The 16,798-nt window shown below is 36.8% G+C and overlaps 1 pseudogene; it reads right to left on the bottom strand.

Moving 5' to 3' along the window:
* Window positions 299–2,228, bottom strand: LOC106510462 (annotated as a pseudogene).

Raw genomic sequence — 16,798 nt, forward strand, 5'->3', positions numbered from 1 at the left:
GAGACACTAATATAAATTAAAATAATTGGCAATTCCTATCTATTTATCTGTCTGTCTATCTATCTATCTATCTATCTATCTATCTATCTATCTATCTATCATCTCCTTACCTACCGATCATCTATCGATTATCTATCTATATGGGCAGACCTTAGAAATACTGCATGTTTGGTTCCAGACCACCACAGTAAAGTCAATATCATAATAAAGTAAGTGTAGTCTGCTAGGTGTGCAGCAGCATTATGTCTAAAAAACAGTATTCATATCTTAATTAAAAATACTTTATTGCTACAAAATGTTAACCATTATCCTCATATTTTTTCTGGTGGAAGGTTTTGAATTTTGTTGATGGCTGCTGACTGATCAGGGTGGTGGTTGCTGGAGGTTGGGGTGGCTGTGGCAATTTCTTAAAATTAGACAATAATGAAGTTTGCTACATTAATCACAAATGATTCTTCTGTATCATGCAAAGCTGTTTTAGCCATAGTAGAATGTCTTACAAGATTGGAGTCAATCCTTTCCAAATCTACCACTGTTTTATCAACTAAGTTTAGGTCATATTCTAAATCCTGCATTGTCATTTCAACAATCTTCATTGCATCTTCATCAGGAATAGGTTCCATCTCAAGAAACTGTTTTCTTTGCTCACTAAAAAGCAACTCCTCATCCTTTAAAGTTGGATCATGAGACTGCAGTAATTCAGTCACATCTTCAGGATCCATGCATGATTCTAATTCTCTTGTTATATCCACTACACCTGCAGTTAGTTCCCCCACTGACTCTTGAACCCCCTCAAAGTCATCTATGAGGGTTGGAATCAGCTCCTTCTAAACTCTTAATGTTGATATTTTGACCTCTTCCCATGAATCACAGATGTTGATGGCATCTAGAATGGTGAATCCTTTCCAGAAGGTTTTCAATTGACTTTGTCTAGATCCATCAGAGGAAGCACGATCTATGGCATCTATAGTTTTATGAAATGTATCTGTTAAATAATAAGAGTTAAAAATTCAAAGGCTTATTGATTCATGGGTTTTAACATTTTGGTTGTGTTAGCAGCAGAGGCAAAAACATTAATCATGTTTACATCTACATCAGGGCTCTTGGGTGACCATGTGCACTGTCAACTAGCAGTAATATTTTGAAAGGAATTTTTTTTTCTGAGCAGTATGTCTCAATAGTGGGCTTAAACTATTCAGTAAACCATGATATCAACAGTCATGCTTTCCTGTTCCAGTCATAGAGCACAAGTGGAGTAGATTTAGCGTAATTCTTAAATGCCTTAGTGTTTTTGGAATGGTAAATAAACATTGGCTTCAACTTAAAATTATCAGTGGCATTAGCCTCTAAAAAGAGAGTCAGCCTGTCCTTTGAAGCTTGAAGCCTGTCACTGACTTTTCCTCTCTAGCTGAGAAAGTTCTAGGTGTTATCTTCTTCCAAGAGAAGGTCATTATATCTACAATGAAAATGGGTTGTTTAGTTTAATTATCTCACTTAGATCTCTTGGATAGCTTGCTATTTCTCCCATGTGCTGCTTCACCTTACACTCATACAGAGATGTCTTTTTGGATTTCCCATTGTGGCACAGCAGAAAAAAATCCAACTAGAACCATGAAGTTGCAGATTTGATCCCTGGCCTTGTTCATGGGTTAAGGATACAGCATTGCCATGAGCTGCAGTGTAGGTCACAGATGTGGTTCAGATACCACTTTGCTATGGCTATGGCATAGGCTGGTAGCTATAGCTCTGATTCAACCCCTAACCTGGGACATCCACATGCTGCTAGTGTGGCCCTAAAAAGCCAAAAAAAGTCTCTTTCTTTAAACCTCATGAACCAACCTTTGCTAACTTCAAATTTCTTCTATAGCATCCTCACCTCTATCAGCCTTCACAGAACTGAAGAGAGTTAGGGACTTACTTTGGATTAATCTTTGGCTTAAGTGAATGTTAGTAAGTTTGATCTTCTATTCAGACCACTAAAATTTTCTCCACATCAAAAATAAGGCTGTTTAGCTTTCTTACCATTAGTGTGTTCACCACAGTAGCATTTTTAATTTACTTCAAGAAGTTTACTTTTGTATGCACAGCTTGGATAATGGGACAGGAGGCTGAGCTTTTGGCTGTCTCATCTTCTGAAAAGAATTCCACACTAAGCTTAATCTTACCTAGCTTTTAATGTAAGTGAGGGACATGTAACACTTCTTCATACTTAAAGACTTAGAGGTCATTGTACAATTATTAATTTACCTAATTTCAACATTGCTGTGTCTCAGAGAATAGGGAGGCATAAGGAAAGGGAGAGAAAAGCTGGTCAGTGGAGCATTCAGAACACACACAATATTTATTGATTAAGATCATCATCTCAGGAGTTCCTGTTGTGGCTCAGTGGTTAACGAATCTGACTAGGAACCATAAGGTTGTGGGTTCAATCCCTGGCCTTGCTCAGTGGATTGAGAATCCGGCATTGCTGAGATCTGTGGTGTAGGTTGCAGACGTGGCTTGGATCCCACGATGCTGTGGCTGTGGCATAGGCTGGCAGCTACAGCTCCAATTCAACCCCTAGCCTGGGAACCTACCTATGCTGTAGGTGCGGCCCTAGAAAAAGGCAAAAAGACAAAAAAAAAAAAAAAAGATCACCATCTCATAGAGTTTTGGTTTTCCCCCAAACAATTATGGTAGCAACATCAGATATCACTGATGACAGATCACTGTAAGAAATAAAATAAGTTAGAAGTATTGGGATAATTAGATTGTGGGGGCATAATTAATGTGGTTGAGTAAGACGTAGTGCCCATGTTCTCTCAAAAACATGTCAAAAAAAATCTATATGTGGGGAGGTGGGATTAAGATGGTGGAATAGAAGGACTGGAGCTCAACGTCTCTCCTAAAAACAACAAAATTCACAACTAAAGGATGAGAAATCTTCAACCAAATGGACTGTAAACCTTAAAGAAGACATCCTACTCCAGAAGACAAAGAGGAGCCCACATCAAGAGATACAAGATATAAAACTTATGCAAGAAGAGATGTAAAATACAACAAATGAAATAAAAAATTCATTAGAAGCAGCCAACAGAAGAATACAGGAGGCAGAAGAACGAATAAGCAAGGTGAGGGATAGACTAGTGAAAATCATTGATGCAGAACAGAAAAGAGAAGAAAGATTGAAAAGAAATGAAGAGAGTCTCAGAGAACTCTGGGACAATATTGAACACACCAACATCTGTATTACAGGGGTGCCAGAAAGAGAATAGAGAGAGAAGGGGACAGAAAAAATATTCTAAGAGATAATAGCTGAAAACTTCCCTAACATGGGAAAGGAACCACTCACTCAAATCAAGTAAGCACAACGAGTACCATATAAAATAAACACAAGGAGGAATATCCCAAGACACATGTTAATCAAACGGACCAAAATTAAAGACAAAGAGAAAATCTTGAAAGCAGCTAGGGAAAAGAAACAAGTAACATACAAAGGAACCCCAATAAGGTTATTGGAAGATTTTTCAGCAGAAACTCTGCAGGCCAGAAGAGAGTGGCATGATATACTTAATGTGATGAAAGGAAAAAACCTCCAACCAAGATTACTTTACCCAGCAAGGCTCTCATTCAGATTTGAAGGAGAAATCAAAGCCTTCTCAGATAAGCAAAAGCTGAGAGAATTCAGCAACACTAAACCAGCCTTACAACAAATACTAAAGGAACTTCTCTAGGCAGAAAAAAAAAAGACAGCATCAGGAAACAAAAATACCACAAATGACAAGGCTCATCAGTAAAGGTATATATACAGTAAAGATATGAAATCACCCATGCACAATTATACCACCAATCAGAAATCATCAGAAGAGGTAGGTACAAATGCAGGACACTGAAGATGCACTTGCAATTAAGAGAACAACAACTTAAAACAATCTCATATACATATAGAATCTTATACCAAAACTTCAGAGTAACTGCAAACCAAAAATCTACAACTGATACACACACACACACACACACACACACACACACAAAAGCCTCAAATACAACACTAGAGATAGTCATCAAACCACAAGAGGAGTGAACAAGAGAAGAAGGGAAGAAAAAAGATCAACAAAAACAAATCCAAAGCAATTAATAAAATGGCAATAAGAACATAAATATCAATAATTACCTTAATTATTAATGGACTAAACAAAAGTCATAGACTGGCTGAATGCATACAAAAACAAGACCCATATATATGCTGTCTTCAAGAGACCCACTTCACTTCTAGGGACACATACAAATTGAAAGTGAGAGGATGGAAATAAATATTTCATGCAAACAGGGCTCAAAAGAAAGCTGGAGTAGTAATACTCATATCAGACAAAATAGACTTTAAATTGAAGAATATTTTAAGGGACAAAGAAGGTCATTACATAATGATCAAAGGATCAATCCAAGAAGAAGATATAATAATTTTAAATATCTATGCACCCAACATAGGTTCACCACAATATGTAAGGCAACTGTTAACAACCTTAAAAGGACAAATTGACAATAACACAATCATAGTGGGGGACTTTAACACCCTGCTTACAGCAAAGGAGAGATCATCCAGACAGAAAATCAATAAGTTAACACAGGCCCTGAATGAAGCATTAAACAAGATGGACTTAATAGATATTTATAGCATATTCCATGCAAAAGCAACAGAATACACACTCTTCTCAAGTGCACATGGAACATTCTCTAAAATTGATCACATCCTGGGCTACAAATCAAACCTCGGTAAATTTAAGAAAATTGAAATCATATAAAACATATTTTCCGACCACAACACTATACACCTGGAAATCAACCACAAGAATAAAACTGCAAAAAACACAAACACGTGGAGACTAAACAACATGCTACTAAACAACCAGTGGATCACTGAAGAAATCAGAGGAAACTAAAAAATACCTAGAAGCAAATGACAACAGAGATAAAACACTCCAAAACCTATGGGATGCAGCAAAAGCCCTTCTAAGAGGAAAGTTTATAGCAATACAAGCCCACCTCAGAAAACAAGCAAAAGCTCAAATAAACAAGCTAACATTACATCTAAAGCAGCTCGAGACAGAAGAACAGACAAGACCTAAAGTTAGTAGAAGGAAAGAAATGATAAAGATCAGAGCAGAAATCAATGAACTAGAAACAAAGAAAACCATAGAAAAGATCAATGAAACAAAAAGCTGGTTCTTTGAAAAGATCAACAAAATTGATAAACCCCTGCCAGATGTATCAAGCAAAAAAGAGAGAGGACTCAAAACAATAAAATTAGAAATGAAAAAGGAGAGGTAGCAACGGACATCATAGAAATACAGAGGATCATAACAGACTGCCATATGCAGCTATACACCAATAAAACGGAAAACCTAGAAGAAATGGACAAATTCTTAGAAGAGTACAATCTTCCAAGACTAAACCAAGATGAAATAGAAAAGATGAATGGATGAATCACAGGAACTAAAATTGAAACTGTGATTAAAAACTCCCAACAAACAAAAGTCCAGGGCCAGATGGCTTCACAGGCAAATTCTTTCAAACATTTAGAGAAGAGGTAACACTTCTGAAACTATTCCAAAAAATTGCAGAGGAAGGGACACTCCCAAACTCATTCTATGAGGCCACCATCACCCTGATACCAAAACTAGACAAAGATACCACAAAAAAAGAAAACTACAGGCCAATTTCACTGATGAACATAGATGCAAACATTCTCAACAAAATACTAGCAAAACACATGCAGCAATACATTAAAAGGATTGTACATCATAGTCAAGTGGGATTTAAACCAGGGATGCAAGGGTTCTTCAATATCTGCAAATCCAAGAGTGTGATACACCACATTAACAAACTGAAGAATAAAAACCACATGATCCTCTCAATAGATGCGGAAAAAGCCTTTGACAAAATCCAACACACATTTCTGATAAAAACCCTTCAGAAAGTGGGCATAGTGGGAACCTACCTCAACATGATAAAGACCATATATGACAAACCCGAAGCTAACATCATTCTCAATGGTGAAAGCTGAAGAATTCCTGCTGAGATCAGGAAGAAGACAAGGATATCCTCTCTCGCCACTACTCTTCAAAGTAGTTTTGGAAGTCCTAGCCACAGCAATCAGAGAAGAAGAAGAAATAAAAGGAATCCAAATTGGAAAGGAAGAAGTAAAACTATCACTATTTGCAGATGACATGACACTATACCTAGAGAATCGTAAAGACTCTACCAGAAAAGTGTTAGAGCTCATCCACGAATTTGGCAAAGTTATGGGATACAAAATCAATACACAGAAATTGATGGCATTTCTACACACTAGCAATGAAAGATCAGAAAGAGAAATTAGGGAAGCAATCCCACTTACCATCGCATCAAAAGAATAAAATACCTAGGAGTAAACCTACCTAAAGAAACAAAAGACCTGTACTCTGAAAACTACAAGCCACTGATGAAAGAAATCAAAGATGACACAAATAGATGGAAAGATATATACCATGCCTGTGGACACGAAGAGTTGATATTGTTAAAATTACTATACTACCCAAAGAAACCTACAGATTCAATGCAATCCCTATCAAATTACCAAGGACATTTTTCACAGAACTCAAACAAAATTGTTTGAATCTGTTTGGAAGCACAAAAGACCCAGAATAGCCAAACACATCCTGAAAAGAAAAATGGAGCTGGAGGAATCAGGCTCCCTGACTTAAGACTATACTACAAGGCAACAATCATCAAAACCATATGGTACTAGCACAAAGACAGAAATATAGATCAGTGGAACAGGACAGAAGGCCCAGAATTAAACCCATGCACCTACAGCCAACTAATCTATGACAAAGGAGGCAAGAATATACAATGGAGAAAGGACAGCTTGTTCAATAAGTGGTGCTGGGAAAACTGGACAGCCACATGGAAAAGATTGAAATTGGAGTACTCCCTAACACCATACACAAAAATAAACTCAAATGGATTAAAGACCTAGATATAAGACCAGACACTATCAAACTCCTAGAGGAAAACATAGGCCAAACACTCTCTGACATAAACGACAGCAACATCTTCTCAGATCCACCTCTTAGACTAATGACAATACAACAAAAATAAATGAATGGGACTTAATTAAACTTCAAAGTTTTTGCACATCAAAGGAAACCCTAAACAAAACGAAAAGACAACCCACAGAATGGGAGAAAATCTTTGCAATGAATCAACTGACAAGGGATTAATCTCCAAAATTTACAAACACCTCCTGCAGCTCCATTACAAAAAAAACAAACAACCCCATCAAGAAATGGTCAGAATATCTAAACAGACATTTCTCCAAAGAAGACAAACAGATTGCCAAAAAACACATGAAAAAATGTTCAACATCACTAATTATTAGAGAATGCAAATCAAGACCACTATGAGGTACCACCTTACACCAGCCAGAATGGCCATCATCAAAACATCTACAAACAATAAGTGCTAGAGAGGGTGTGGAGAAAAAAGAACCCTAGTACATTGCTGGTGGGATTGTAAATTGGTGCAACCACTGTGGAAAACAGTATGGAGATGCCTCAGAAAACTAAAAATGGAATTACCATTTGATCCAGCAATCCCACTCCTGGGCATCTATCCAGAGTAAACCATGACTCACAAAGACACATGTACTCCAATGTTCATAGCAGCACTATTTTCAATAGCCAAGATATGGAAACAACCAAAATGCCCATCAACATAGGAGTGGATCAAGAAGATGAGGTACATATATATGCACAATGGAATATTACTCAGCCATTAAAAGGAAAGAAATACTGGCATTTTTAGCAACATGGATGGACCTATAAATTATCATGCTAAGTGAAGTCAGCCATACAATGAGACACCAACATCAAATGCTTTCATTGACATGTGGAAACTAAAAAAAAAGTACAGACAGAACTTCTTTGCAGAGCAGATGCTGACTCACAGACATTGAAAACCTTATGGTCTCCGGAGGAGACAGTTTGGGGAGTGGGGGGATGTGCTTGGGTTGTGGGATGGAAATCCTGTGAAATTGGATTGAGATGACCATTATACAACTACAGATGTGATAAATTCATTTGAGTAATAAAAAAAATCTATATGTGGAACGATTCATGCAGAACATCTACTGAATGCTGGCAGAAGACCTTAAGCCTACAAAGGGTGGCAGGGGGGAACCTTCCACATATATGGGTATAACAAAAAGAAAAAAAAATTGAGAGAGAGAGAAGAGAAAAAAATGAATCAAGATGGACTGGCACTCCTAAGAAGGAACTGTGAAAGAGGAAAGGAATCTGCACCCTGGGAGGCCACCTAACTGACAAGGAGCTCAGCCAGAGACAGAGAGGGAACTTCAAAGCATTGGAGAAAAGCATAGCTGCTGGACTGAGGAGGGCAAAGCAGAGAGAAAGAGCTGCACAAACCATTGGAAACACCACCTCTGAACACCACAGCCTGAGATGCTTGGGTGGGGACTGGGCACCAAGACTCAGGCTCTGGAGGTCAGTTCTAGGGAAAGGACTAGGGTTGGCTGTGTGGAGAGATCCTGAGGGCTAGGGAGTTGTGTGCCAAGGGCTGGGGAGTAGAGCACAACAAATACTCTTTAGAGTATATTTGAACCTATGTGACTATCAGGCTAAAGGAAGCAGATATAGGAAGGTGTTAACATACTTGAAAAACAGGGCAACCACAAATCGAAACCAAACCTTACATTCACAAAATTAAAAAGAAGAGGACACAAGCATAAAATAAAAGGAAATCATCCAAAAAAAGAAACAAAGGAGAAACACAGAGTCAACTGGAAAACAAGATTTAAAATGGCAATAAATACATTTTATCAATAATTTCCTTAAATGTCAATGGACTGAATGCACCAATCAAAAGACATAGAGTGGCAGACTGGATTAAAAGAAAAAAAAAAAAACAAGAATCTATAATATGCAGCCTACAAAAGACTCACTTTAGGGCAAAGAAACATAAAAATTGAAAGTGAGGGGATAGAAAAAGATATTTCATGCAAATGGAAAAGACAGAAAAGCAGCAATTGCAATACTCAGACAAAATAGACTTTAAAACAAAGGCCATGAAGAAAGACAAAGAAGGATACTATTTAAAGATAAAAGGATCAGTTCAAAGAGAAAATTACACTCATCGATATACATGCCACTAATATAGGAGGACCCAAATACATACATCTGATGCTAACAGCCATAAAAGTAGAAACTGATGGGAATACAATATGAGTAGGAGACTTTAGCACCCCATTCACATCAATGGACATATCCCCTAGCCAGAAAATCAATAAGGCAACAGAGATCCTAAATGACACAATAGAACAGTTAGACTTAATTGATATTTGCAGGACATTACATCCCAAAAAATCTAAAATACACATTCTTTTCAAGTGCACATGGAACATTCTCAGGTTTTGACAACATACTGGGGCACAGAACTAACCTCAACAAATCTAGGAGTATAAAAATTATGTCAAGCATCTTCTCTGACCACAATTGCATGAAACTAGAAATAAACCACAGGAAAAGAAATGAGAAAAAACTGACTACATGGACACTTAGCAACATGCTACTAAAAAAAACTAATAGGTCAATGAGGAAATCAAAAGGGAAATTAAAAAATACCTTGACACAAATGATAATTAAAACACAACTATTCAAAATCTATGGGATGCTGCAAAAGCAGTTCTTAGAGGGAAGTCATAGCTATACAGACCTGCCTCAAAAAAGAAGAAAAATCTTAAATCAACAGCTTAATATACTACCTAAGAGAATTACAAAGGAAGAGCAATAAGAAAAGCTAAAGTCAGTAGAAGGAAGGAAATCATAAAGATTGGAGAGGAAATCAATAAAAGAGAGATTCAAAAAAATTGAAAATAGGAAATCAACAAAACTAAGAGCTGGTTCTTTGAAAGGGTAAACAAAATTGACAAACCTCTGGCCAGACTCTCCAAGAAGAGACAAAGAACCCAAATAAAGAAAATGATATATAAAAAAGGTGAAATCTCAATGGATACTGCAGAAATGAAAGAAAGAAAGAAAGAAAGAAAGAAAGAAAGAAAGAAAGAAAGAAAGAAAGAAAGAAAAATACTATGAACAATTATATGCCAACAAAATTGACAATCTAGAAGAAATGGATGACTTTCTAAAGACACACAGCCCACCAAAACTGAATCAAGAAGAAACAGATCAACTGAACAGACTGATGACTAGAAACAAAATTGAATATTTAATAAAAACATTTCCTGCAAACAAAAGTCCAGCATCAGATGGGTTCACAGGTGAATTCTACCAAATATACAAAGAACTTAAACCCATCCTTTTTAAACTTTTCCAAAACGTTAAGAGGAAGGAACAATCCCAAAGACATTCTATGAAACTACCATCACTCTAATGCAAACACCAGGCAAGGATACTACCAAAAAAGGAAATTATATGCCAATAGCTTCAATGAATATAGATGCAAAAATGGGCAGAAATGTAAACAGACAATTCTGCAAAGAAGACATACAGATGGCCAAAAAACACATGAAAAGATGTTCAACATCACTCATTATTAGAGAAATGCAAATCAAGACCACTATGAGTGACCACCTTACACTGGCCAGCATGACCATCATCAAAATGTCTATAAGCGATAAACACTGGAGAGGGTAAGGAGAAAAGGGAACCTTTTTACACTGTTGGTGGGAATGTAAATTGGTGTAACCACTGTGGAAAACAGTATGGAGATTCCTCAGAAAAATAAAAATGGAATTACCATTTGATCCAGCAATCCCACTTCTGGGCCTCTATCTAGAGAAAACTATGACTCAAAAAGACACATGTACTCCAGTGTTCACTGCAGCACTCTTTTCAATAGCCATGACATGGAAACAACCTAAATGTTCATCGACAGAGGAGTGGATCAAGAAGATGTGGTACATATACACAATGGAATATTACTCAGCCATTAAAAGGAATGAAATAACAGCATTTGCAGCAAAATGGGTGGACCTAGAAATTATCCTGCTAAGTGAAGTCATTCACACAATGACACAGCAACATTAAATGCTCTCACTTACATGTGGAGTCTAAAAAAAGGACACAGTGGACTTCTTTGCAGAACAGATACTGACTCACAGACTTTGAAAAACTTATGTTTTCCAAATGAGACATGTTAGGGGGTTGGGGGAAGCACTGGGGGTTTGGGATGAAATGCTATAAAATTGGGTTGTGATGATCATTGTACAACTATAAATGTAATAAAATTCATTGAGTAATAAAAAAAAATTCTCAACAAAATTTTAGCCAACTGAATCCAACAACATCTAAAATAGATCATACATCACAACAAAACGGGATTCATCCCAAGTTCAAGGATGGTTCAACATATACAAATCAATCACCATCTAGAATATTAACAAGAGAAAGGTAAAAAAATTAATACATGCCCATCTCAATAGATGCAGAAAGAGCATTTGACAAAATCCAACATCCATTCATCATAAAAATTCTTACCAAAGTGGGTATAGAGGGAACATATCTTAACATAATAAAAGCCACTTATGACAAACCCACAGCCAATATAATACTCAATGGAGAAACACTGAATGCCTTCCCACTAAAATCTGGGAGAAGACAAGGATGCCCACTCTCACCAATTTTATTCAATATAGTATTAGAAGTCCTAGCCACAGCAATCAGAAAAACAAAAGAAATAAAAGGTATCCAAATTGGAAGAGAAGAGGTAGCATTGTCACTCTATGCAGAGGACATGATACTATATATAGAAAACCCTAAGGACTCTACACAAAAACTACTTGAACTGATCAGCGTATTCAGGAAAGTAGCAGGATACAATACTAACATTCAGAAATCAGTTGCATTTCTGTATACTAACAATGATATATTAGAAAAGGAATATTTTTAAAAATACTTTTTTAAAGTAGCACTCCAAAAATTAAATACCTAGAAATAAACCTGACCAAAGAAGTGAAAGACTTATATGCTGAGAATTAGAAAAGATTAATCAAGGAAATTAAAGAGGATTCAAATGAATGCAAAGATACTCTATGCTCCTGGATTGGAAGAATTAATATTGTTAAAATGGCATACTACCCAAAGCAATCTACAGAGCAAATGTTGTTGTAAAAATAGACTCAATAGACTTGCTTGACACAAGGTTGCCACAAAACTTTAATTTGTGTAAAACAGAATATCTGCAAAGTGCAATAAAGTGAAGCACAATAAAATGATGGATGTCTGATACAGATTGATTCAAATGTCAAGTGGCTCTGAAAACATGCCTAGGCCAGTTGCTTGCAGGCTTCCCCACCTGAGTAGTAGAGTATCGTGAAGAATCCCACCGCAGTCATGTGCACACAGAACCAAAACAAGGGGTGAGTAGTAGAAACTCCACCAAAACATAGGAACTACTATCTTCTCTCCAAAATGGGGAAATATTATTCTGGGAAGATAAAACAATGTCCACTGCAACTTTAATTTGTAGTCCTCTTTTCTGCTCACCTTGTTTTTAATTTCTTAAGTTTATCTCAACATATGATTAATTTGGCCAAAACCACACTATTACATTTCTATTACTGAGTGAAACAGACAAGATGGCATCACACCCCTATGACAACTCATAAGATGAGGACCAGTACTGGGGCCACACTGCTGATAATGGTTCTGTAGTATCTATTATAATCAGAATAACTTGCAAATATAAATAATATCTACTATTTATTGAGAGCTATGTTCCACATATTTTTATATCCATTTTATTATTATAAAAATTTTTATATTGATTAAGATCTCTGGAGAAAGAATGATTTGGGTTTGAATGGTCCTTAGATGGAAGCTTAACATTCTAAGCTTTTATTTTCTTACAGAGATTATAGCAGAACATATTTCAATTCCTTGTGATGATATTTAAATGAAAAAAATACATAAATTATGCATAATATCTGGTATCAGCTGAGGTCTCAATAAATGTTAGCTATTCATTAATGTTGGATATGAATCCAAGGTTTTTTATGACTGTGTTGCTTGTTCATTGTCACATTGTTTATTTGACATGTCACATTGTCAAAGATAACATGGTTTAAACCCTGTTTCTTCAACTTCAGAATCCTTATTTTGATGACATTGCATCATTTTTCTCCAGGTCCCCATTATTAATACAATGGCTTTTCTCTTACATATTAAAAGTCATAGAATTTTTATACAAAAGAGACAGTAGAATGCATACAGCTTAGATGTTTACATATGATGACATTATAGCCAGAGAACACTTAGTTCCATGTGAAATATCACAAAATTGTATGGTATTTGTAATACCATATGATATCACTTATAACTGGAATCTAATATCCAGCACAAATGAACATCTCCTCAGAAAAGAAAATCATGGACTTGGAGAAGAGACTTGTGGCTGCCTGATGGGAGGGGGAGGGAGTGGGAGGGATCGGGAGCTTGGGCTTATCCGACACAACTTAGAATAGATTTGCAAGGAGATCCTGCTGAATAGCATTGAGAACTATGTCTAGATACTCATGTTGCAACAGAAGAAAGGGTGGGGGAAAAAATGTAATTGTAATGTATACATGTAAGGATAACCTGACCCCCTTGCTGTACAGTGGGAAAATTAAAAAAAAAAAAAAAAAAAAAAAAAAAAAAGAAATATCACAAAATTGGTTAATGGCCTAGTTGAAACTAGAGGTTAGTCCCCGTGACTCCCAATTCAGGGCTTTAAAATGAGGTTATGTTGAAAGAATGAGGAGAAAGTACATAATACAAATGTGGCTTCTCTATCATCATGGTAACATGAAAAAGAATACCAGAGACTCACCACCAATTTTGGAAAAAGCATACGTCCAGTAATATGAAATTATCAACTCCCTCCATAATAAAGGTCATCATTTTCCTGAATTTTTCCAACATTTTTGTCTTAAAAATTGTTTGCCACATATATATTTATCTACTTAATATTTAGTTTTGCTTATTTTTCTTCTTTTTCTTTTTTCTTTTTTTTTTTAATGGATGCATGAAAGGCATATGGAAGTTCCCAGGCTAGGAGTCAAATCAGAGCTATAGCTGTGGTCTACACCACAGCCATGGCAACACTGGATCCAAGCTGCATCTGCAACCTATGTGGCAGCTCGTGACCATGCCAGATCCTTTACCCATTGAACCAGGCCAGGGATCAAATCCACATACTCAATAGAGACAGCATCAGGTTCTTAATCTGCTGAGCCACTGTGGGAAATCCTAGTTTTGCTTGCTTTCAAACCTTATAAATTTGTATCAAACTACTAAATATTACTAATCTATTACATTTACATAGAATCAGATACATTACCCCTACATTTGGAACATAGTATATATAGGGAAAAAAGCTTATTAAAAGAGCTCTCTTTAATTGATGCTTCTTGTATTTGTCACTCCTTGAGCATCTGTCAAGTGCCAGAATCAGTCAGGAAGAGAGGACTAAGATATTTCTCTATACCAAGAGTATCTTAAGATACTAAGATATTTCTCTATACCAAGGAAGATGAATATAACTCCTTAAATATGACAACCTACTTTATGGAAATATCCTATTGGTTAGGAAAAATAACCATGAGTACCAACTAAATGGAAACAGGTTCCTTGAGTGAAAAGTGAGGGTCTATTAAAAATAAAATATAGGCAGTGTGACTGTTTTATCTGGATATTGGTTTGATCAAGAAACACAGGCAGAACGTTAAAGCCATTGAAATCTCCCTGGTAACACACCTGAAGAAGAGTAGAATTATGCTTTCAAACAGTTTGTGACCCCCATGACATGCTCTTTACTATTTATCCTTTAGACTCAGCCCTATGCCCCCTACCAAATCCTCTGCTTTTCAATCTCATATCAATTTTCATATTAAATTTGTCAACATTGCTTATTCATTTTAGGTAATCAAATAACAAAATAATATGAATAATATGTTTTTTTCTCTATTTCACTACATTTATTTTGTTCTTTGTTTCTTTTTTTTGGCTGTGCCCATGCTCCTGAAAGTTCCTGGGGCAGGGATAGAACTGCACCACATTAGTGGCCTGAGCCACTGCAGTGACAATGCTGGATCCTTAACCCATTTGCACAAGGAAACTCCTCGATTTCATTGCATTTAATCATATATAGTGAAATCAAAACTGCAAAAGATATGCAAGTATAATATCACTAATAAAAATAATTGTTTTATTTCCCTAAACTTTTAGCTTCACATAGAGGAAGCCCTCATCAGGGTCAGCTGGATAACTACATGTATTCACACATGCTACTCCCACCCCTGCCTGGGTTATTTACTCCCATTCAAATATGCTTTACTAACTCTTCAAAACTTCAGTCCAAGCACCACCTTCTCTGGAAAGCCCACCTGATCTGAGTCAGAGAGAATCCCTTCCTCTGTGTATCCAAAGCACCTATTCACACCACTGCCATGAGCCCTAATTATTTTGGACCAGCATCAAAAGAGAGTTGCCTGCAACAGCTTTAAAGACATACACTAGGTCTTACTCATCCACTCTCAGCATGAAGCAGACTATCTTGTAGATGAAGACACATTTGACTGAAAGAATGAACTAGTGGGGATAGTTTGTTAGCAACTCACCAAGAGGGGAGTTTCTATATAACAAGGGTCATATGTCTCTTTTTCTTGTCTTTCCCAGATTTTGCTAATAATCCAAATGCTTCTTAGCTGTTTGGATTAGATTACCAGTTTATAAACCATGAGGGCCCACATTAGGAATTAGGAATTTTCCCCAAGATTAGTATCTTCAAATAGCACACACATTATATGGATATCCAAGCTTTTCTTTGAGTTTAGCAATAATGCTTTTACGATATGAGCTATATTTTGCTTCTATTATCCTCTGTGACTATTGAGCATATCTTGTTATCCTTTGTCCACATTTGGCAAAACTCATGGCCAACATGGCAAAAATTTACCATACTTTAAATAAAAATAGAATTAATACAATGGGGTATGGCAGCCCTCCACTAAGAGACAATAATCAAATGACATAAATTTGATTTTTGGAGGGGGGTACACCCATGGCATATGGAGGTTCCTAGGACAGGGACTGAATCTGAGCTGCTTCAGCAACCTATGCCACAGCCACAGCAATGCCAGATCCTTAACCCACTGTGCTGGGCAATGAGAGAACAGGCAATGCCACAGAGATAAACTGGATCATTAACCCACTGAGCCACAGCAGGAACTCCAGACTTGATATTTTATCTTATTTAATTAATTTATTTATTTTTGCCACTTCTTGGGTTACTCCTGTGGCATATGAGGTTCCCAGGCTAGGGGTCGAATCGGAGCTGTAGCCACCAGCCTATGCCAGAGCCACAGCAATGCAGGATCCGAGCCGCGTCTGCAACCTACACCACAGCTCATGGCAACGCCAGATCCTTAACCCACTGAGCAAGGCCAGGGATCAAACCCGCAACCTCATGGTTCCTAGTCAGATTCGCTAACCACTGAGCCACAGTGGGAACTCCAGACTTGATATTTTAAAGTTTGTGATTATTAAATTGGGAGAAGAAGCTGTTAATGTTTTTTTTTTCTTATCATTACTCATCCTCTTTATATAAAGCATAATATTCTGTACCTACATTTCAATTAAAAGTCTCCTATAATGGAGTTCCCGTCGTGATGCAGTGGTTAACAAATCCGACTAGGAACCATGAGGTTGAGGGTTCGGTCCGTGCCCTTGCTCAGTGGGTTAACGATCCGGCGTTGTGGTGT

This window comes from Sus scrofa, chromosome 8, assembly GCF_000003025.6.
Source record: "Sus scrofa isolate TJ Tabasco breed Duroc chromosome 8, Sscrofa11.1, whole genome shotgun sequence".
NCBI lineage: Eukaryota > Metazoa > Chordata > Mammalia > Artiodactyla > Suidae > Sus > Sus scrofa.